The following is a 23547-nucleotide window of genomic DNA, read 5'->3' on the forward strand; positions in this document are numbered from 1 at the left end:
ATGAGTTTAAGCTTAGTACCTTAAATTCAACATATTGTAAAATAAACTCAGCATCTTCTCCCCAATATGCTGACCCACCTCTCCCCACCTGGCAATCTTCTGCTGACTTCCAGGAGGAAAGAGAGGTCCAGTAAATAGCTGAAAACATTCATCAGATTAGGTCATTCCCTTCCTAATCGAGTTCCAGTAGCTCCCATCTTGCTCTCAGAATATAAAACAAAATCCTATTTAGCTCTTAAAGTCCCTCATTATCCCTTTCCAGGATTTATTCTCATGTGTCACGCTAGGCTCTGGTAAGTGAGCTTTTGTCTCATCTTGCTTGGAACCTGGCCCCTGTATCACTTCCCAGGCATTTTGATGGCATCTCACTTAAACTCCCAGCCATCATTCTCATCTCCTTCCAACCAGAACTTCAGACTTTGCCCCAGGGGCTCTAAGCTCTGATAGATGAGCTTTCATAGTCTTGTTCAGATCCAGGCCTCCACACCATTTCCTGGCCATAGCCGCTATGATGTTGCAATTCCTTAACCAGTCCCTTTTGTATGTTATCTTTCCTGCATTTGAATGTAATTTCTTGTGACCCTGGGCAAGTCATTTAACTTTGTTTGCCTCAATTTGTTCTTTTTTTTTCATCTAGAAAATGAGTTAGAAAAGGAAACAGCAAACAACTCCAGTATCTTTGCCAAGAAAATCCCCAAAAGGAGATTTTCCTTGTGAATAGAGATGGTCTTGCTTGCTAGCTCTTAGATCAATGCCTGGCATTAAATGCCTAATTAGTGCTCTATCTATCATCTATGTCCATCTACCCATCTACCATTTACAACTGTCTACCTATATCTGCTCTATGTCTGTCTATCATCTATGTCTGTCTATCTATATATCCTCTATGTCTATCTATATATCCTCTATGTCTGTCTGTCTATCTCTCTGTAATCTATCTATATATCCTCTATGTCTATCTATCATCTATGTCTGTCTCTCTATCTATCTATCTAACATCTCTCTATCTTTATCTACTGGTTGCTCCAGCCAAACTGGCCTACCTGTTCTTTCTTGTAGACAACATTGCATTTCTTGTCTTTCCACTGTCGTACAAAGCTGCGTGTGTGTTCATCCTTCCTTGCTGAAGAAGACCATGCCATCAGAGACATAATAACATGATTCTCACTTGACTTTGTTTTGAGTGAGGGAGGGTTGTGCAGGTCACCACTTTACTTCTCCTCCAGAATCATCTGAATTCAGTGACCAGATATTCATCAGGATGACTGGAGATGACCCAGGATGAGGCAATTGGGGTTAAATGACTTGCCCAAGGTCACACAGCTAGTGAGTGTCAAGTGTCTGAGGTGAGATTTGAACTCAGGTCTTCCTGACCCCAACACTGGTGCTCTATCCACTGCACCACCTAGCTGCCCATCTATCTACCTGGCCTACAAGGGTCTCCTTTCTCCCCTCTCCCTATAGAATCACGAATTTTGTTCAAAGTTCACTTCAAGAACCACCTTCTACAAGAAGCCTGTCCTGATGCCCCTCCATTCTAGTGTCTTCTCCTTACTTCCTGGAAATTTTTAAAATGTTTCTTTTAGAGGGAGAGAGAGAGACAGAGACAGAGAAAGAGAGACAGAGACAGAGACAGAGACAGAGAGAGACGGAGGGATGGATGGATGGATAGATGGATGGATGGATGGATGGATAGATGGATGGGTGGATAGAGATCTCTATATAGACCTATCTCCTTGGGTTCATGTTATTTTCTGACAAAGAATTTAATCTCTTTGACAATAGGGATTTTTTTCATTTTTATCTTTGTATCTCTAGCACCTAGTCCAGTACCTAACACACTGCCATTGTTTAGTCATTGAGTTTTATCCAACTCCTCATGAACCCATGAACCATAGTGTATCAATACTGTCCATGGGGTTTTCTTGGCAAAGATACTGGAGTGGTTTCGTATTTCCTTCTCCAGAAGATTAAGGCAAACAGAAGCTGTGACTTGCCCAGGATCACATAGCTAATAAGTGTCTGAGGCTGGATTTGCTCTCAGGTCTTTCTGAATCCAGATCCAGAGCTCTATCCAGAGTCATTTAGCTGCCACCGCCTAGCACATAGTAAGCATTTAAGTGAGTGCTTGCTGAATGAACAAATGGTTCTAGAATTTGGCAGAGAAATAAGGGTTAGAGATGTAGATTTGGGAATCATTTACATATGAGTGATAATTCAATGTATGGGAGTGGAAGAGCTTGCTAGGAGAGAGTAAAGAAGCAAAATAAGGATAGAATCTTGTGATGTGTCTTCTTTTAGCAGGCAGAAAGATCACCAATTGGAGTAACATAGCATCGTAAACAACATTTACGTTCTAGAACAGTACTTGATTTTACTAAATTGTCAGTTCTGTGAAGGTGGGGACTGTCCTTTGCCTTTTTTTGCTCACCCAGTACTTAGCACATTTCCTGGCACACTGGTTGTGTTTCAGTCCTAAAGTCATGTCCTACTTCTCATGACTCCTTTTGGGGGTTTCTTGGCAAAGATACTGGAGTGGCTTGCCATTTTCTTTTCTAGCTCATTTTCCAGATTGGAAAAAAAAAAACCAAACTGAGGCAAACAGAGTTAAATGACTTGCCCAGGGTCACAGCTAGTAAAGTATCTGAAGCCAGATTTGAACTAAGTCTTCTAAACCCTAGGCCTAATGCTCTATCCACTGAGCCATCTAGCTGCCTCTTCCTGGAACATAGTGGGTACTTAATAAATAATTGATGGGTAGCACGAACCACAACTACCCTAATATTTAATCATTTTTGAAACCTACTTCTCTGCTCAAACTTAATCAGCTAAAAATGGGTACCAATTTTGCTTTGCCAATGATTTGCTTTACCATTTTATTAAGTTTCCATGTTTTAGAGTTATTTTTTAACCTTCAGTCCACAAAGGCCTATGTAAGTATTTCCATAACATAGCAGAATATAACACTCTGCTGTGTTCCTTCTATTTTTTTTAACAGAAAACAAAATTTCTCTAAGAATCTTCCAAGCCCTTGCTTTACACATCCCTCTTGCCAATCAGAAAACTAATCCTAAACTAAAGTTGACTATTAACAGCACAAGTAGTAGCAAGAAACTAGGGAGGCAGTATGGTACAATGGAAACATTGCTAACTCTGGAGTCACTGGAGTTAAGTTTAAAGTATAACTCAAGTACTTAATACTTGTCTGACTTTGGACAGTCATTTAACCTCTCTGAGGGTCAGTTTCATCATTATAAAAGGGTGGCTGTATTAGATGGTCTCTGAGAGGTCCTTAGCAAATCAGTTTCAAATTAGATAAAATATGCACTAAATCTGGTAAGCCCAGATCTGAAGCCAGAGCCAGTGGAGAGTAAAGCTGTTGACAGTATTTCCCTTAGTGCAATATCATCAATAATCCTGGAAATCAAGCATCTAATACAATTGCAAAATATCTATTCATCTTAAGTGAAAAGTGAATTAGAGATGCACATATTTGTATGGGGGAGAGGATACTATTTAAAGAAGAAATTCTGTTTTAAGCTCAACTAGTCCAAAGCCATTCAATAACCATGTATGCCCTGATCTCTGTAACTTCTCAATGTATCAGTCCTTTGTCTCCTGCTTAGTCCCCTGATGGCAACTGTCACTGAGTCACACAGCTCGCTACAGGCGCTGGGCCAATTTGATTACAACAACTGCCTGTGTAATACAGAAAGGTGGTTTTCAGAGCCTTGCAAATGGCTTACCCGAGATCCTGACTCTAGGACAGAAATCCTGACATTCATTCACAAGATGGAAACAAATTATTCTGTCTCAAAAAGCAAACCCACATTGTGAAATTCAAAACAAAGCAAAAAGAACAACCACAAAAACCTATAGGACAAGATCTTGGCAACTAATCCCATCACTTCCTGGCAAATAGAGAGAGAAGGAATGGAAGCAGTGTCCGATTTTCTATTATTGGGTTCAAAGATCGCTGCAGATGGTGACTGCAGCCATGAAATTAGAAGATTTGTGCTCCTTGGAAGGAAAGCTATGGCAAATTTAGACAACATACTGTAAAGCAGAGATATTACCTTGCCAACAAAGGTTCATATAGTCAAAGTTATAGTTTTTCCAGTATGGCTGTGAGAGTTGAACTTCAAGGAAAACTGAGCACTGCAGAATCAATGCTTTCAAATTAAGGTGCTAGGGAAGACTTTTGAAAGTCCCTTGGACAACAAGGAAATCAAACCAGTGAATACTTAATTCACTGGAAGGTCAAATACCAAAGCTGAAATTGAAATACTTTGGCCACATGATGAGGTGACAGTACTCAATGGAAAAGATACTGATGATGGGAAAGAGTGAAGGCAAAAGGAAAAGGGGACAGCAAAGGATGAGATGGATAGATAGTGTCATGAAACAATGAATATGAAATTGGACACACTTTGAGAGATAGTAGAGGAGAAAAGGGCTTGGTGCCCTCTGGGGTCCAAGGGGTCACAGAGAGCCCAACTCAATTGAACAACATCAGTCTGAAGGAACAAATTCATAGAACTGGAGCAAGCCTTAAAGAACAGAAAGTCTGCACCCCTCCCCCTTTCTAGATGAAGGAATCCGATCAGAGAGAGGGAAGAGATGACCTGCTGGAGTTTTCACGGGTAGTTAAGCAGCAAAGTCAGGCCTAGAATACAGGTTTCCTGATTCCTATCTCAGTGTCCTTTCTACCTCATCCCCCTAGCAGAGACAGGACTAGAAAATTTCCCCCTAGGGCAAATGGTATGACATAAACATGAGATAAGCAACATGAAAGACACTCTCAAATAAACTTTTTAAGACAAATTTAAGCAAGAAGACTCCAGGATACCATGAGACACTGCTGAGGAAGCTTCCAGGTTATGGGCTGAAGAAGCTGAAAAGAGAAAATCTGAGTGTATTTGGGCAAGCTTGTTTGTGGTAAATAGAGAAAATGAATCATCTGGCAATTTCCTATTTGAATTCATTCTTCTTGCTAAGGAGATACTAAGTTCAGCACTGCTGAAAAAAGCTACACTTGTTATCAGAGCCCCCTTAAATTTTGACATCCTGAGCAAAACCCTAGTTACCCCACCATAGTTATAGTTCTGTACATTTGTCTTTATTAGATCATGGAATCATAGAGTTGAAAGGAACTTAGAGACCATCCAGTCTAACCCCTCATTTTATTGATGAGGAAATCAAAGGCCAGAGAGGGGAAGTAACTTTTCCAAGTGGCTGAGGTAGGATTCAAACCCAAGTCCCTTGATTCCTAATCCATTGAGTTTTCCACTTTACCAGTCAGTCAATAAACTAAATTGCATAGATTAAGCCTTTACGATGTGTTTAGTCACTCTGCTAAGTGCCAATCCCTACTATACAACTGGCTTCTCTGCAGTGAACACAAATATTTTGGATGAATCAAAATTCTTAATGCATCCCGATAGCAAATAGCCATGAGCACACTCTAGAAGCATAACACTCAATTCCTATTTGTCGACGATGATATTTGCTGACTACCATCTTATCTTATTAGCTCCATGTAGTAGAGAAATATTGGACTCAGATTCAGGGAGATCTCAAATCCTTCTATGCTGCTTAATCAATTGGGTGACCATGGATAAGTCATTTAATGCCTTTGAACTTTAGTTTCTCTATCTGTAAAATGTGAATAAACATCACCAGACTACCTGCCTCATGATTCCTTGCTTTCTACTTGTCCTTCATTCTCAAAGAGGACCATGACACCAGGTTGGTGATGCCATGACATGTAAGTGAATTGGATTTAAGTGAGGGAGGGCTGTGCAAAGTCACCAGCCTCACTTTCTCCTCCTGAGCCACCCGGGTCCACTGGCCAGGTACGGATCACAGGACTGTTGGGAGGCATCAATAAGACAATGTATTTAAAGTCCTTTGCAAACCTCAAAGCTCTATGTAAATATCAGCTATTATTATTACTATTCTCTTTGATTCAGCAAGCATTTATTAAGAAACTTAGAGCTCTTACTAGGTCAAGGTATTGGTGCCAAAATTTAGAGGGTTCTGACAGTACTTTTACAATACTTCAACAATTAGAAACAACTGAACTTTGGAACTTAGTAAGCAAGAATAATTAGTTAAAATAGGAATTTATCAGATTACTACTTTCTCAATCCTCATTCACACCTAAGGTGAACTCCTTCCCAGTATGCTTCTTCCCCTACCCATGACAACCTTCACAGTAGCAGACTTTCAGTATCTGTCTCCCCCATCAAGGAAATGGAGTGAACTCAGGTCTCACAACTAGCCTTTGGGTCCTAAAGATGAGGAAGAAAGAGGGAGAGAAGGAGAAGACGGTGTGTACACTCTGTGTGTGTGTGTGTGTGAGTGTGTGTGTGTGTGTGTGTGTGTGTGTAAAAGAAGTAGAAGATAAAGTTATTGCCATAAAATAATTTAAAGTCTAATTAGTAATACAAATTATATAACATTACGACTTGTGAACAGTTCTAAAGTAATTCTAATAGTTAAATAAATTTAAATTAAAGTGTTTGAGATGATATCCCTAAGTGATGAAGGATTTTAGAGCAAGAGCCTTGATTGCCAGTATGCTGTTGCTTCTGAAGAAGACGTTTCCTTTAAGAAACTTATGATCATCCAGAAAAGGGACAACTTTCTCCAGAGGTGGCTAATTTCTGAGTGTATCTTTTCTTTGCCCAGAACATGAAATGTAGACAGATCAATAGAGACCATGTGTCTAGGATACTGTTCAGTGTCAGAGGCTTTTGCCAGCATTCTTAATGACTGCCTGTCTTACAAGCAGCACTGATGTCCATGCTGTATAAGAAGACATATTGAAGGATCCCTAAAATGTGAAGTGCTTTTACAAATTGGTTCCGGTAAGATATCTCTTCTGGGAAAATATTATTCATGATCAAAGTGATACATGAAGCCGATGGTGTGATTTGGAGAAGGGAAGAGCACATTTTTTTAGGGAGACCTGATTAAACTTAAGCCCACCGAATGAGATACATCTTTAAATAGGTTCTATTTTCACTAGTACTGCAGTACTAGAGAGTACTGCATCCCTAACCCCCACAATATGGAAGAGATACCTGTACCTACTGCATCTCAGGAATCATGCTACACACTTGAAGATATACAGAGAAAAATTAAATAGTCCCTGCTCTCAAGGATCTTACATTCTACTGGATGGAAACAACATGCATACCAGTGAAGTAAACAAAAATATACATAAAGTCAATACGATATAATTGGGGCAGGAGGTATGACAATGAATAGAAATCAGAAATAACCTCATGTAAGAGGGGGAACTTGAGGAGAATCTTAGAAGTGACCTAGTAATTCCAGGAGAAATACTTAAGGAGAGAGTATTACAGCTTGCCCAAGGGCACAGAGATGGAACACTTCTACTCCCTCAGATGCCAGTCCCCTCTGATCTGAGGGCTAAAGGATGAAGCACTAAAGTCCTCTCAAAGCCTTCTCTTATAGAAAGTCAGGATCTGAACTTTCTAGGTAACTCTCCATTTTCCATCAGCATGTCTGCTTGGTTTCCACTCCACAGAACATCATATCCCCTTCTCCCCCTGCCCCTCCCCACCTTTTTCATCTTCCTTTTAGGTGTTATTTTCACAATTAGATTGTACTCTTTTGGAGGGTAGGGACTGTTTTTCTTTTTCTTACTTTCTTACTTTTTTCTTACTCCCCAGCCCTTAATAGAGTACCTGGCTCATAGGGCACTTAAATATTTATCGATTTGAAGATGGAATATTGTATATAGGAAACAATGAGTTCCCCAATCCCAGTTTGACTGGAATGTGAGAGAGACTAATATGAAATTAGTCCAAATAGGTTGGAGCCAAATTGTGAAGGTTTGTATCAAATGCCAAATGGGGGAGTTTGGAATTTTATCCTAGAGACAATAAGAGGCTGTCCAATCAGAGTGGGCTTTCAGAAGAGTATGGGAACACCTGTCAATGGATCCATGAGGGGAAAAGGGACACACTTGCTATCACTTCACATTTCTAGAAATGTTTATTATAATGTTACGGTGATTACTGCAGATACATAAGCTTGCTCTCAGGGGGATTATCATCTAGTGGGAAAAACAGGGAAATAGTATGTACTAGGTAGCATGTAAATATGTTAAGTGCCAAGAGAGTGGCACAAGCAATGTGGTATTGGAGTCTGGGGAGAAATCACTCTAGGTGAGGGAAATCAGCTGATAAGGCCTGGGCTGGACCTTCAAAAATACGGAAAGTTTAGATAAATATATTAGAAAGAGAAGGACCTTTCTAGGTTCGAGAAATAATCCCAGCCACTGCTAGTAGCAGCATTAACCTCTATGTCTCTCCTCTTATGCAATAATACTACAGTCTCTGTAACTCTGGTTTCCCAAATTTAGCACCACTGTCACCATCTAAGTGTCGAACTGTGTATTTGTTTCACATTTTTATTCTCTTAGGAGAGGCAATACAGCATATTAACGATGATGATGATGATGCTGGTGGTGGTGGTGGTGATGACAGCAAACATTTATACGGAACTCTAAGGTTTACAAAATGATTTGCCAATATTATCCCATTTAATCCTTACAACAACCCTATTCAATAGGGGCTATTATTATTTCCATTTTACAGATGAGGGAACCAAGACACAGAGAGATTAGGCGATTTGCCCAAGGTCTCACACCTAGGAAGTTTTTCCTGACTCCAGCACAGCATCTATCCACTGTGCTACCTAAATCATGATAGACTTGGAGTAAGGGAACTTGGGTTCAAATCCCAACTCATCTCTTTTCTGCCTTACTATATGTGTATGATAGAATATCAATTATCATATCAAATGCTGTTGATTGTCTGATTGATTGACCTTGGTCAAGTGACTTAACCTTTCTGCTCCTCAATTTCTTCATTAGTAAAATAAGCAAACTGAATTGGATCAACCCTTGAGATCTCCTCCAGTTCTAAATCTATGGCTCTGTGATGTCTCCTAGGAATGAGAACAGGAACTTCTCTTGGAAAAATATTATTACTTGTTCTTTGTAGCTGAAGGTTCTTGAGCAGATGGATCTAAAATACTTGCCGCCCCCCATATCCTATTATTTTTTCAATGGAGAATCACTTTCAATTTTTAATAGCTGAAGAAGCCCATAGATCACATGGTTGCCTTCCAACATGGAAGACCAACATGTTCAGAAGACCAACATTTACTTTTACTGGCCAATAAATTATAGCTCTAACAGGTAGCAAGATTCTGCTGTCTGGAATCTCAGTAAAGTCAAACATCCTTCCTCCCTCTTTCCCTTCCCTTCCCTTCCCTTCCCTTCCCTTCCCTTCCCTTCCCTTCCCTTCCCTTCCCTTCCCTTCCCTTCCCTTCCCTTCCTATTCTCCTTTCCTTCCTGCCTATCTCCTTGTTTCTCCTCACCTCTCCTCCCCTTTCTTCTCTTCTCCTTTCCTTTCTTTTCTGTGAAAATAACAAATTTGTGTAATACTTTGCTCAGATCATCATCAAGAAATGGTCTCCAAAACAAAAATGCCAGTACTACCAAAGTGCAGAATGATGGTAAAGTCATAACTTCTCTGAGCACTTGTGCAGACTGACCATTATTTGAGAGCTAGACAGCATCAGCCAGAAGGGAAATAGGTATAGACAAACAACTTAACTGTTTATTTGACTATTGTTGGGGGTGAAAAAGTAATTCTTTTATCAGTGTAATTTCCCAGGATTTGAGTTCTAAGAAGTCAGCTGCTAGGACATCAAGATTCTCTCTCAAGGACTTCATTTATTCATTTCATGCATACTCACATACATAAACACATACAGCAAACTTTTATTAAGTGCCTCCTGAGTGCAGAGCATTGTACTGGATGTTCAGCAAAGTACAAATTTAGGGAAGATCTAGATACTGTCTTTGTATAGTATAGGGTCAAGTAAGGGAGATCGGACAAAAACACAGATAAGTATACCATCCAATATTACACGATGTACCTTAGAGAGCCACAAAACAAAATGTTATGTGAGGTCTGAGGAGGAAGGTTGCTCCTAACTGGGCTACCTGGCTAACTCAACCTACTAACTGCTCCTTGTCTAGTAGTCATGCATTACTTCCAGCTGAGGCTTTTCTCTTAATTCCATCCTCACTTAGGAATCAGAAAACAGTTTCCATGAGTTTTTTTGGGGTTTTAAGCATTCTGTTCCTTTAGCATTTTCCCCCCACAGCAAGTATAGTTAGCCAAGGAAGCAAGTGAACAATCAGTGGGAACATAAAAGGAGAAAACACAGAAATGCCATGCTTTCCACATATCATAAAAAAGATTTGATTAGTTTTCCTATATTACAAAATTCAAATTCAGTTTCAGCTTTTCTCTACCTTGATCTGCCCTGTTTTCCATGCATTGAAGGAATTGTTCTAACATCCTTCAGGCTCTTCATTCGGACTCAAATTGTATATTCACTTATTTGAGTTTTCAGCAGGATGTTGAGCTTGAACCACCACCAACAAGCATTTAAAAAAAAAAAAAGCACAGGCATTAAGCAAGCTGCTGAGGTTCAAATGCAAAATGCAGAACAGTACCTACCCTCCAGAAGATTGCGTTCTGCTACAGAAGCTCTTAGATGTGGTTTTCTCCCCCTAAATATTCTTTGAATTCTTGACTCGGAATCAATTTCACTGAATTCTGCCAGAATTCTTTCTTTGGCTAGACCAGTGTCCTCCCAGGCACTGATGTTGACTCTTCGTAGTATACATGGAGAAAATATCAGTCAGGTTTTAAACTAAGGAGTTCTCCTTCCAAAATCATCATTTTTTTTCACTATCAAACACTGAATCTTCCTGCATAAGTTCAAAGACTATGTTGTTTTCATTTTTGTGTCTCCTAGCACAATGTGTGCACTTCAAAAACATTTGTAAACTGAATTGAATCATATACCTCTGGGGAATCTGTGGCCTCAAGGCTGTGTCTGGCCCTCCAGGTCCTCAAGTGTAGCCTTTTGACTGAATTCAAACTTCACAGAATTTAGAGGACCTAGAGGACCAAATGTGGCCTTGAGGCTGCATTCCTGGCCTAGCCCAACACCACCCTTAGCACCTGGTTTCATCCTGTCTCTAAGCTGTGGTATTTTTGTTCTGCATTTCACCACTGTCTACCTGATTTTCTAAGACTATGAAAAAAGGAAATAATCTTGCTGTCCAGCCAAGATTCCTTTTCTTTAGGTTCAGGTTGCCCCACACAGACTCAATGATTGTTTTTTCATGAAAGTTTAAATGGAATCCAACCTTAGTAAATCCTTTTTCTCCATTCTTTGGATTCCCTTTGGATTGATTCTAGGCTCCTTCCCTCTACCTAGTTTGTGAATATAGGTTTTCCTGTTCTAATTAGTCTAATGTAACTTCTCCACTAGACAGTAATTAGTCAAGGCTAGTGCTGCTCTTAGTTAGAAGCCATTTGCTCACCTGTTTTCTCTGTGGCTTTCAGGCCCTGACTCCTTGGTAGATCAGGATAGTTGGTGCCATCATGATTGATTTCTTCTGACATGTGGTCTACGTTAGGCTTCCCCATTTGTTCTGCTAGATACTGGATCTCTCATTATCTAAATCTAAAATCACCAACTCACTACTTCTCCCTCCTTATTTTCTTCTTAATCCCACTAACTCTTGTTGGAGAAAACTCTAACTCTTAATTCCTTTGCAAAATGTGTGTGTGTTCGTCCTTTGTTGCTAAAGACCATGCCCTTAGAAAAATAATGACCTGACTTGCACTTGACTTTGTTTTGAGTGAGGGAGAGCTGTGCAGGTCACCAGCCTCACTTCTCCTCCAGAGCCACCTAAATCCAGTGACCAGATATTCATGAGGATGACTGGAGATGACCCAGGATGAGGCAATTGGGGTTAAGTGACTTGCCCAAGGTCACACAGCTAGTGGGTGTCAAGTGTCTGAGGTGAGATTTGAATTCAGATCCTCCTGACTCCTGCACTGGTGCTCTATCCACTGCACCACCTAGGTGCCCCTTATTTGCAAAACAGAACCCATTAAATAGCTGAAAACTAAGACCGGTGATTAATAAATACCTCTTTCCTATCCATAACCATTGGTTCACATTATCATCTCCCACAACTCTTTTTAGGTGCTTGCCAAGGACACACATAGCTGATTTCAAAGGAGGAGAACTTGTACTCTCTGTTACAAGCTACAGAGAAACTTACCTACAATTAATATTCACACCAGGCTAAAGAGTTTGAGCATGGCAAAGGGGAGTCAATTGATAAACAATAATTAAATGTCTGTTATGTGCCCCAAACTGTGCCATGCACAGATTATTAAATAAAATTATCAGTGGCTTCACAAGATGACATATACATATATTAATATATGTAGAACATTTATAAAATGAATACAAGGCATTCTGGGGATACAGGGCACAAGAAACTGCTGAGATCTGGAAACTTTGGTATGAATCTGTCCTTGTAGAAATCAGCTGGGATTCAGTAAATTAACTAGATCCATTGACATACACAATATACTTTAAACTTCTTATACCTAAAAGAAAAAACAAGCCTTTCAATATTTTGCTACAGCAACATTTTACATATGATTTGGTTTAGAGTTCTCAAGATTTTGACAGATATTTTTAAAATCTTCATCATGAAGTCACACTTTTATTAAACTGGATAATAAGCATACTCTTAATAAAAAGTCTGTTTTTTCCAATCTAACCTTGGTTATAACCTGTATGTTTTCATTGGGATTTAAATCAAGAGGATTTCTCAGGCTATTGAAATATGCTTATCTTCATTTCTTAGGTATATTTCTAAATTTTTCATGATTGATGGCACAGTACAAAGGCATATTGCATTATTCCATCTCTGAGAATTTCTGGAACAATTCTGTTTCTCAGAATATTAACATATTTGTCAGAGTTTTGTCACTTTCTCAATGGGTATAGACTTCTAGGCCTACCAGAAGTAAAGAAATCACTAAAACATGCTTTTGGGTAGATGCTTTACAAGGACGGAATAAAACCAAACCTTAGAGGCTCTCCTAGACTTATTCCAATAAAGATTTTGGTAAAGTCTTCAATGAAAAACTGAGCTTCATCAGTAAAAATTACCTTATTTGCCAAACTTCAGTACTCCAGTCTTTGTATTATCTTACCTATGATAAAGTTTTGTTTTCCTTCATAATAATGATAGTTTTCCCCCCTGTTCTTACTAGTCTGCTGACTTAAAGAAACCAATACTGTACAGTAAAGAGATCAATAATAAACTCTCCAGTTGCCAGGCCCTTCTGAAGATCTTAGCTTATTTTCTCATGATTAATTGGGTTATTTTGCAACAGTGGCTTTTCAGTTATGGTCAGAGGTGTACTGGTAAATGTTTAACAACTAATCAAAAATGTATGATAGACATGTTTAATCTGCATTATTAACATTTTCCCCATCATTTTCTTAAGTATAATTATATAACAAAATAATAAATCAAGCCCTAATTTGAAGCATTTGCCAATTTCTGAGGTATAAATGCTCACACTGAAAATTTAACAATCAGTTATTATGATATCTCTAGTGAGACCCAGCACACTTGTGGTTCTGGATCTTGTTTTTCATTTTTGACCGCATTTTTCCTTGGTTCTTTGTTGCAACTGACTGTGTTTCATTGTGTTTGGATATTCCTTGAAATACTTGATGTACCACACCAATAGCCTCTGTCATATCTATAACAGTTATTGAAGGGTACTTTATAAGAGCTAAAACTTTTGTACATTTCCTTGGCATAATATCCGTTCTTAAAAACCACAGAATTAAAAACACCCCAGTGGAGAATAATGAAACACTTGTGTTTTATAGTACTAAATCTAACACTCAATTGACAGAAAACTTATTAAAGGTGTGGAAACCAGCTCGATCCAATTTCATGTGGTCAAGGTGAGATGTTCTCAGTTAGTTCTCTCTAGTATCAGTAGAAGTACATGCACATGACCATTGCTGTCACAAAATGAAGTCAAATCAAAATTATTGTTGGTCCTAAGTAATCTGCACACCACTTTAATACAGAACGGAGACCACAAAGTGATTTGATAAAACAAAGTCTCCCTTTTTAAGCATCATCCTGAGGCAGCTGGATGGTACAGTGGATAGCGTGCTGGGCCTGACTCCAAAAGACTTGAGTTCAAATTTGACCTCACAAGCTTACTAGCTTTGTCAAGTCACTTAACTTCTATTTGCCTCAGTTTCCTTAACTGTAAAATGGGGATCAAATGAGCTGATATTTGTAAAGGGTTTAGTTAGCACAGTGCCTGGCACCTAGTACATACTATATAAATGCTCATTCCCTTCCCCATCTTTGAATTCCAAGGACTAGACTGAATCTTCCCTTCCTCAAGATTATACTTATTCAGGGATATCTCAGTATTTAAATTAGACCAATTCTGAGAACAGGAAAGAAAAAAAGATACCCAAGGTGGGTTTTGTGCCAAAATGAAGCAGGCCTCTTGCCTATTAATGCTCAGGTAGTGGAGCCCTAGCATAGTGGTCAGACAAGTCATTGTAAAGGTATATGGAGACCTCACCACTATACTTAGATTGAGGATCCAAGTAAAAAAAATTTTTTTAAAGACTCTGTTCAGGTCTGAAACCAAAAATTCCTTCAGCCCTCAAGCCTAATTGGTGTTCACTATTGAAGCCCCTAGCTCGTGTCAGTAAATGCTATTTTTCCCGAAGACTTACATCAATATAGGAACTCATTAAATACCTCCAAATAACGGCATGTCAAAGAGCATTTGAAAATGTATGCTACTACTTCCTGCTTCTTCTGCAGTATATCTTAGCTGCCACAACTCCTAAAAATAGCACTCCTGAGTGGTTGCTTCCAGGAATGTCAATCTGGCGTCAAACAATGATGACTACATCCTGTAGGAGAAAAACCATTTCTGGGAACTGTCATGTTTTAAAGGTTGTCCTTATAAGGGGTCTGTCACAGTGTGGTTTTTCTTCTAGGCCCCAAAATATCTGAAAATAATGACATCAAGGTAACTTCCTATAGAATTCAACATGAAAATTAATTGTTCAATCATGAAAATAAGTATTGGCCCACAGGTCCTCAGACTTAAAGAAACTAAGGCAGACCTAAAGATTAATCAAGCAAAGTTTTTAATTAAAGTCATCCAGTGAGATTAAAGGAAAGATAATATCTTTGACTTCTTTATTTCTCTTTGCATTGGATTTCCATGGAACTGTTTTCAAGAAAATACAGACAACTGTGTATGATATGTTCTCTCAAAATAATAATATGTAGATCAATAGAAGAGGAAAATGTGAGAAAAAATGGATGTGACATTGATCCACATGAATTAGGCTAATATGAATGTTGAGGAATGGAATTTTGACCTTATGAATGATTGTTGTGTAGACAGGGAAATGGGGAAATAGCAACTCTATAGTGAAAACTCTATACTGTATAGAAAGAGATTTGGTCTATATTGCTTTGTATTAAAAGACCAAAGAATGCTAGAAGTTAACTTAAGAATATTTTGACTCACATAATAAGTGATTCTATGCTATAACAAGCTCTGATATTTTATAAAGAGCCTTTTTTTTGGTCCAGACTTGGTATTTAATTAATCACAGGAATCACTCCACAAATAAAGCTCATGAGCTAGTCTTTAATTTATAGTCTTAGAGTTTTCTAAGGTTCTGAGAGGTTGTGGCTTGCCAGTTGTCACATAGCAAGTATGTATCAGAGTTAGGACTTGAAAATACTTCTTAACTCTAAGATTAGGTTACTATCCACTACATCAGTGGGACATAATAATGGAATAATAGGCATTGCTGTATTTTCAAGACAAGTGACATTAGCTTGCCATAAAACTTGGTCAGTTAAATTGGATTGTTTATCAAAGCCTGCTAAGATGATTCTATAACACCTTTTCAGAGCGCCTAAGATTTATAGGAATCTGTACAAAATGATCAAAAGCTGGGTTTTCCACTAACAACAACAACAACAACAAAAAGCCAAACTATTTGCAACCATAGTATCTGAGAATTTTAGAGATATAAGCTATCTCACAGATAATTATCTAGCTCAGGGGTTCTTAATTTTTTATGTGTTATGAACCCCTTGGGCAGTCTGGTGAAACCTATGAAACCCTTCTCAGAGTAATGTTTTTAGATACATAAAATAAAATTCATAGGAACCATATATTATGTAGAACAAGGACCAAGTTACAGAGAAAGAAATTTTGGTTTCATTTGAACAAGAATCTCCCAGCTGGAGAGATACTGTGTAGTAGAGAGAGACCTTCTGACTTGAAGTCAGAAGACTTGGATCTGAAGCCTGACTTCACCATTTACTAGTTGCATAACCATGGACAAGTGACGATCCAAGCCTCAATTTCCTTCTCTTTAAAATAGGGAAAATAATATTTGTTCTACTTCCTCATGGAGTTATACATAGGAAACTGCTCGGGAAACTTTAAAAGTGCTCTAGAAATGTGAGGTAGCAAGATTAATGATTGTTATATTAAATGGTTTGATCCACAATACATTGAATTCTCCATGATCGAAGATGTTTGAAAAGAGGCTACTTTCCAACTCTATAGATTAGAATATTGTAGAAAGAATTTGTACAGAGGTAGAAATTAGACTAGATGATCCTTAAGATCTCACTATGGTTCGATGCTTTCCTCACATTATCTTAAAGTTGATTTACTGTGGGGCTACTATACTGGAAATCACAATGGGGGAAAGAAGGAAGGAAGGAAGGAAGGAAGGAAGGAAGGAAGGAAGGAAGGAAGGAAGGAAGGAAGGAAGGAAGGAAGGAAGGAACGAAGGAAGGAAGGAACGAAGGAACGAAGGAACGAAGGATTATAGAAGGAAGGAAGGGAGAGCAGGAGGGATGAAGGAAGGAAAGAGGGAAGGAAGGAATTAGGAAGGATGAACCCTTGTGTCATAAAAATTGTCAAGCAAAACAGATTCCTACATTGATCATATCCAAAAATGCATTTCTTATTTTGTCATATAGTTGAAATGTTTTAGATATGGTTTGGGTCCCATGCTTCCAGTGTTATCACTGTTTTATCTAAGCATGTTAAGTGTATTCATGTGGAATGTATACCTAATCTCTATCTGACAAGAAGTAACCATTACATCAACTCTAGTTTCCAAATGAGAAAACTGAGACTCAAGCCAAATGACTTACCTTAAGTCACAGAGTAAATGAGGCAGAATTGATATTTGGCCATTCCAAGTCCCATTCCTATACTTAGCTCACTGAGTGCCCATGGACGTAACAGATGATGAAACAATGCTGGGTGAGTCCTTTGAGCTCCCACCTACCTTCCTTCTCTCATCATATTACTCCCCTTCACATGGTTTCTATTCCAGTCAAACTATCCTTCTAGCTATTTCCTATATGCAGGATTCCAGTTGTCATTCCTGTGCTTTTACACATCCAGTCCCCACCTCCAGAATGCCCTTCTGCTCGATAGAATTGCTTTCTCCATTCAAGGGTCCGCTCAGACCCTACTTCCTCCATCATGCCTTTCCTCATCCTTTCCAGTGATTAGCACTCTTTCTCTCTTCAAGTTACTTTGCATGGCTACTTTTCTCTTTGTATTCCCAGTGGCCAACACATGGTAGACACTTAATAAATGATCACTGAACTGAGTGGAATTAAGGATCCTATAAAAAAAATTAGTATTGTTGGGTCCATGGAAAAAGGTCCTTGAGTTGCTCAAGTTCCTTTCATTCATTTTCTCAGAATAAGTAGTATTAGCTCATTTATCCTGGTCAAATCCCAGTTTGAGTAATGATGGTGTTTAAAATTCCCCAGGTATTTTCTGATGAATGAGAGTGGCTTCCTTTCTTTTTTTCTATTAACACGTCAGCAGCAGCTGCTGGCTAAGTTTTACTTCAACCGTTTGAATATGGGATATTTGTATAATAGATTCCATTTGTAAATTCTTTGTGTAAAGCATTCATGGCTGAAGGTGCCTGCCTTGGTGGAAAAGCCTTGAATGGAGAGAGCTGCTTCCTTGGTAGAATGACAGAAAGTTGCTTCCAAATTTTTTGGTTTGGGGTTTTCACACAATTTGTGTTTGGCATTATATTTCTATGAATGGCCTGGACTTTGGCCAAACAGGGAGGTGTTGGAAAGATGAAAAGCAGCACTGGGCTGGAAAGAACAAGTTGCACCAGTTCTCTCTGTGGAAGGAAGCAAAGGCAGCCAATGCCCAGGCCATTTGAGAAGGATCTTTAGGTTCTGCTTGGATCATTCTGATTGATGCCGTGTTCCTCCTGTCCCTCCTCAGGTTCTCAGAATGGGTAGCTGCTCATGAAATAGGGTAAACTTGAAATGTCTGATCTTTACCTTCACACAAAGGCTTTGATCGTTAGGAAGATGAATCCCATGTTCTGGCACTGTGAAAACCAGAATGAGTTGCACTAATTCATGGACCTACAAACCAGACCCAAATACTGTAAAGGTTTATAAATAATTGAGGTATTCTCCAGCATAGTTGTGTAAACTTATGTAACTTCTAGTCAGTGGCTGCCCTCCTGCCTCCCACCCCAAGACTCTGGATTCACATAGACCAGGTTCATTCCTGGAGTGGGGAGGGGGCAGATTTGAACCTCAAGAAGGGACAGTTTCTCTCTTTGACTCATCTCCACCACTGATCAACTTGCTAAAATAAAGGTCATATCTTTGTTTTCCCAAAGGTGGTTAACAGTGTCTCCATTCCTACATGGGTACCAAATGTACAATATGGGTATCGGTATCATGTATGGGGCAGACTTTATTTCCTCCATATCATGCACACACACACGCACATACACACACACATACATACACATGCATGCAAGCATGCACAAAATGTAAAAGACTCAGAGGAAACTATAAACAAATCAGACACTCCAAAACCCATTTGATTTATTAGACTTCCCTCAGAAGATAAATATATTGGTGGGAGTGGGGAGCGGGCTGCTCAACAAATAATTTCCTTTTCACATTAGACCATTAAGAAACACATAGCACTAGAGGGATTGCAAAGGTATATAGTCCTTTCCTCCCTTCCCTTGCCCTCCCCCCACCCCACACCATGGCATGACCAGTACTTGAGCTGAAAGGAGATCTTTATTGGTAGATTTTTCAAGAGCACTGTTGAAGGACTCCCTCTAAGAGGCTGGTGCCTGACTCCTGACTCAAGAACTTTTTATCTCTTGACAGCTCTAGGACTTGCTGGTCCATTCTCAGGAACTCCAGTCTCTGACCCGTACTCAGAAAAGGAAAAAGAAAGACAGAAAGCATCTGAGAACTTATAGATTCATGAACTCAACTCTCAGGCCACCTGAGCAACTGAAGACATGGTATCACGTACTTTTCCTGCCCATTGTCATTTTCTGTGACTTGTGGGAAAGAGGAAAGAGAAATCCTACCCCACCCCCTATTCCTCTGGACTTGATGAACTTCAGCCTAAGAGTCCAAGAGACAGAAAGTTCATAAAAAGGAAAGGGGGATAAACTGTTTCATATCTCGCTCTGATATAACAAAAGAAAAGAATTGGCTCTTCCAACAAGTCTATCCTCTGATTTTCAATCAATTATCATCTTAGAGGAAGTCAGCCACTGAAAACTAATTAGAGTAAACAGTAACTATTTGTTTTGTCCAGGAATCCTGAGGGTTTTCCCCTCCCCATTTGATTTTTATTACTATTATTATTAAAGGGGTCATTCCTTGACTCACTTCTTAAAGAGGCCTATTCACTGAATGGATGTTACCTCACTCAAAGTGAGAACCTGAAAAGGCCTAAGCCTAAAAGGTCCAGGGTCTCCTATTGCATCCTGGACCATCTCCAGTTGTCCTGATGAATATCTAGTCACAGGACCCGGATGGCTCTGGAGGAGAAAGTGAGTCTGGTGATCTTACACAGTCCTCCCTCATTCAAATCAATGTCAACTACAAGTCATGTCATCATCTCCCTGATGGCATGGTCCTCTTTGAAAATGAAGGCCAAACACAACAATTAGGGTAGTAGTCTGTGTTCTCTCAAAAAAGTCCCACTAGCCAATTTGATTGAGTGACTCAACAAATTGATCACGTGAAAGGAGCAATCTGGGCAATGAGTATGATATTGGTCCCAACATGTCACAAAGGACCATCTCTACTCTCTTAGGCTCAGTATGTGACAAATGAATTACGATAAAGATACTTGAGGTAAGCTCCCGGGTAGGCTGAATAGGTAAGAAGTTTTACACACACACACACATACACAGTTAGGGGTAGGAGGGAAAGGAGAAAAGGCAGAAAATCAAGGTAAAGTTTCAATGCATTCTGCCTAGGATTAGGATAACTGGGAGTGTAACAGACATTATTCATCTAAAAAGATGAGAGCAGAAGGAACTCAAACTTTTTGTGTGCTATGGATCTCTTTGGGAATTTGGTGAAGCCTATGGATCCCTTCTCTTGATAATGTAATTAAATGGGTGAAATACATAAGATTACAAGGGAAACCAATTATTGAATTGAAATATAGTTACCAAAATATTAAAGGTATTTGTGGACCATAAATGCTCAAGGAGTCCATAGATCCCAGATTAAGAAACCCTGATTTAAAGGCTCATTTTCCCTCTCACATCTCTTTCTTGCCTACTTTTCTTTCCTTTTTCTCCTCCTTAATAAAACCATTATCACCATTATCATCATAGTAGTTCATATTTATGAAGTACTCTCTGGCTTTCATATGTTTTTCTCACGATAACCTGTGAGATATCATAAGTTTTTACAGATAAGGAAACTGAAGTTCAGAGCAGTTAAGTTATTTGTCCAAGGCCACACCATCACATTAATATACAGAATACAAAAGAATTATACCTTTTTCCTGGATTCAAGTTTTATGCATTGTCCACTGTTGTCTTTATTTCAAAACTTGCCACTTAAATTATATGTGAACTGGAAAAGGATGTGACACTAAATTCCTCCATTTGAGGATAACAATACCTATCTCTACCAATTTCCTGTAGATTCTGTGATAATACTACCTATAAAGAAAATTATGATAGTGTTTTTCTTTGTCAGTAAAACCAGGATAATCATTTTGAGTACTGTGTGGAGGTTACAAAGCCCTGATTTGCCTCCACAAAGTTTTCCTCTGATGCCTGTATCTAGGGTTTTACAGAAGGTCATGCTAGTGGAGCTCAAGTTTTGCCAAGTTCTACATCAGAAAGCTCTGACTGTGGGTCTCAACCTTAGACCTGGTTTGCTTTTTGAGAACCAGATTACTTTAGAACAGACTTCTCACCAGTAGGTTAGCTAACGCGATGAATTCTTTGACCATGGCAACTCATGAAATAAAGAAAAATAAAAGGTAGTTTTCAATCCCCCTTCTGCGTCTGTGGCGATGGTGCCACAACACAGGAAAAGGAGATGGTTCCAAGAATAATCATTTTAGACCACTATTCTAAAGACCTGAAATTAACTATTATCACACTAAAAGTGAGATCCTTGTCCAACGACCAATGAGTTGGTATACTACTGGAACTTAACCAGACCAATGTAGACATTATTGCTATAAATAGAGCCAGAAGACAAAAGGAAGTGACTGCTAAATAGAAGGATGATGCAACAGTCCTCCTTGGAGAGACAAATATTGGAGTTGGCAGAAGTAGTTTTATTATACTTCCAAAGGCAACAAGAAACATTAATTCATGAGATGTTTGGTCATCCTGCATTGTGATGTTCATCATAGTCAGAGACCAAGCATTTACTAAGTGTTTACACATGTGCAAGGCACAGGTATTCCTGAATCTAGGACCACCTACTGAGCCACCCACTGCCTTTTTAACTTCAAGAATGTGGCAGATATCCCACATGACAGGTTTTTTTATTCATGATGCATACTTTGTTATTGCTGTATAACTGAGCAAAATGACAATTTAAAATCAACAAAGCCTTGCAAATTCCATGGCCCTCAGGGTTCTGGGATTGGAAGCTATTGGACTATAGGATGGAGTTTAAAGTCTTTCACCTAGTGTTCCAAGCTCTCCATAATCTGAAGTCAGACTGCTTGGCTAGCCCCATTTGTCACTGCGCTCTTATGAGTCCTTTTCTACCTCCAGAGCCATTGAATCTCAGAGTGGGAGGGTATCTCAGAGGATAGTTGGTCCAAACCATCCCTGAACAAAATTCATTTTTACAACCTACTCTTGTTGTATCTGACTTTTTGTGACCTCATTTGGAGCTTTCTTGGCAAAGATACTGGAGGGGTTTGTCATTTTCTTTTCCAACTCATTGTGCAGATGAGAAAACTGAGACAAACAGGGTTAATTGACTTGCCTAGAGTTATACAGCTAGTAAGTGTGTGAGGATAGATTTGACCTCAGGAAGTTCAGTCTTTCTGACTCTAGACCTGGTGTTTTATAACCTGCACCATGCGTTAATTAAGCTTTTATCTGAAGATTTCCAGCAAGCGAGAACTCTCTGCCTCCTGAAGTAGCCCATTGATTAGCTTTAATTATTGGGAAATTTTTCCTTACATCAGACCCAGAATTGCTTCTTTGCAATTTCTATTCGTTATTCCTAGCTTTACCATTTGTGGCTAAGTAGTCTATTCCCTCTTCCATGTGAAAACTCCTCAAATACTTGCATTATGTCCCCCAACCCCTGAATTTTTCCATCTCTTGGCCAAGCATCCCTAGTTCTTTCAATTCATTATCATGTGGCATGAATACAAGGCCCTTCATTATCTTGTTCTTTCTTCTAGATGTCCTTGAGCTTATTAAAATCCTTGCCCCCAGGACTGAACTCTATTTCCATATGTTGTCTTAGCAGGGCAGAGTATAGTCAGAGTATCACAACCCTAGCCTTGGAAGCCATGTTATTGTTGTTTAATTCAAGATTTTATTAGCTTTCTTGACAGTCATACTACAGTGCTCACGTTGCTCATCCTTCAGTCTTGAAGAGGACCAATGACTTCCCAGGGTGACTCTTAACTTGTGTGTAAATTAGATTTAAGTAAGGCAGAGTTGTATATTGGGCTTGAAGTCCACAGAAAAGTGCAAGTTGTTGTTCCCTCCCTCACCTTCCCCAGATAAACTGCTGTCTAGCCAAGCCTCCCTCATTTTGAGCCTGTGAAATTGGCTTTTGGATTCTAAGGGAAAGATTTAAATTTATCCCTATTAAATTCCATCTTCTTACTCTGTTTGGTTCTATGTTCTAGATTGTCAAGATATTTCTAAATCCTGACTCAATTATCCATAATGTTAGCTAAAACACTCTGGCTTTGTCTTCTTAAGAAGTACACAAGAAATGCAGCACAGAGTTTTTAGAATTGTATGAGGATCTGTTGTAAAATGTTGCATATTAACTGATTAAGCCTTTGATTCCTTATTAGAATACATAAAAAGACCAGACTGTAGATACTAAAGTCAAGAAGATTATAAGATCTGCTTTAAAACATATTGCACGACATGAACATGTATATGTTCATATATATGTATATGTAACATTTTGGTGTAATAGCACACAAATACTTTCTGTGAATATAGATTGACAAATCTGAT

General features: G+C 39.0%; 1 long non-coding RNA gene across 1 annotated transcript in view; it reads right to left on the reverse strand.

The window, feature by feature from the left end:
• The window catches only part of LOC140513336 (uncharacterized), a 34535-nt gene extending 16419 nt beyond the window's left edge, over window positions 1–18116 (reverse strand). The window contains exon 1 of the long non-coding RNA XR_011970143.1: window positions 17189–18116. This is a non-coding gene — a long non-coding RNA (uncharacterized lncRNA). The remainder of the gene's footprint in view (window positions 1–17188) is intronic.
• Between the last annotated feature and the right edge of the window lie 5431 nt (window positions 18117–23547).

The sequence above is a fragment of the Notamacropus eugenii genome, chromosome 7, assembly GCF_028372415.1.
Source record: "Notamacropus eugenii isolate mMacEug1 chromosome 7, mMacEug1.pri_v2, whole genome shotgun sequence".
Lineage (NCBI taxonomy): Eukaryota > Metazoa > Chordata > Mammalia > Diprotodontia > Macropodidae > Notamacropus > Notamacropus eugenii.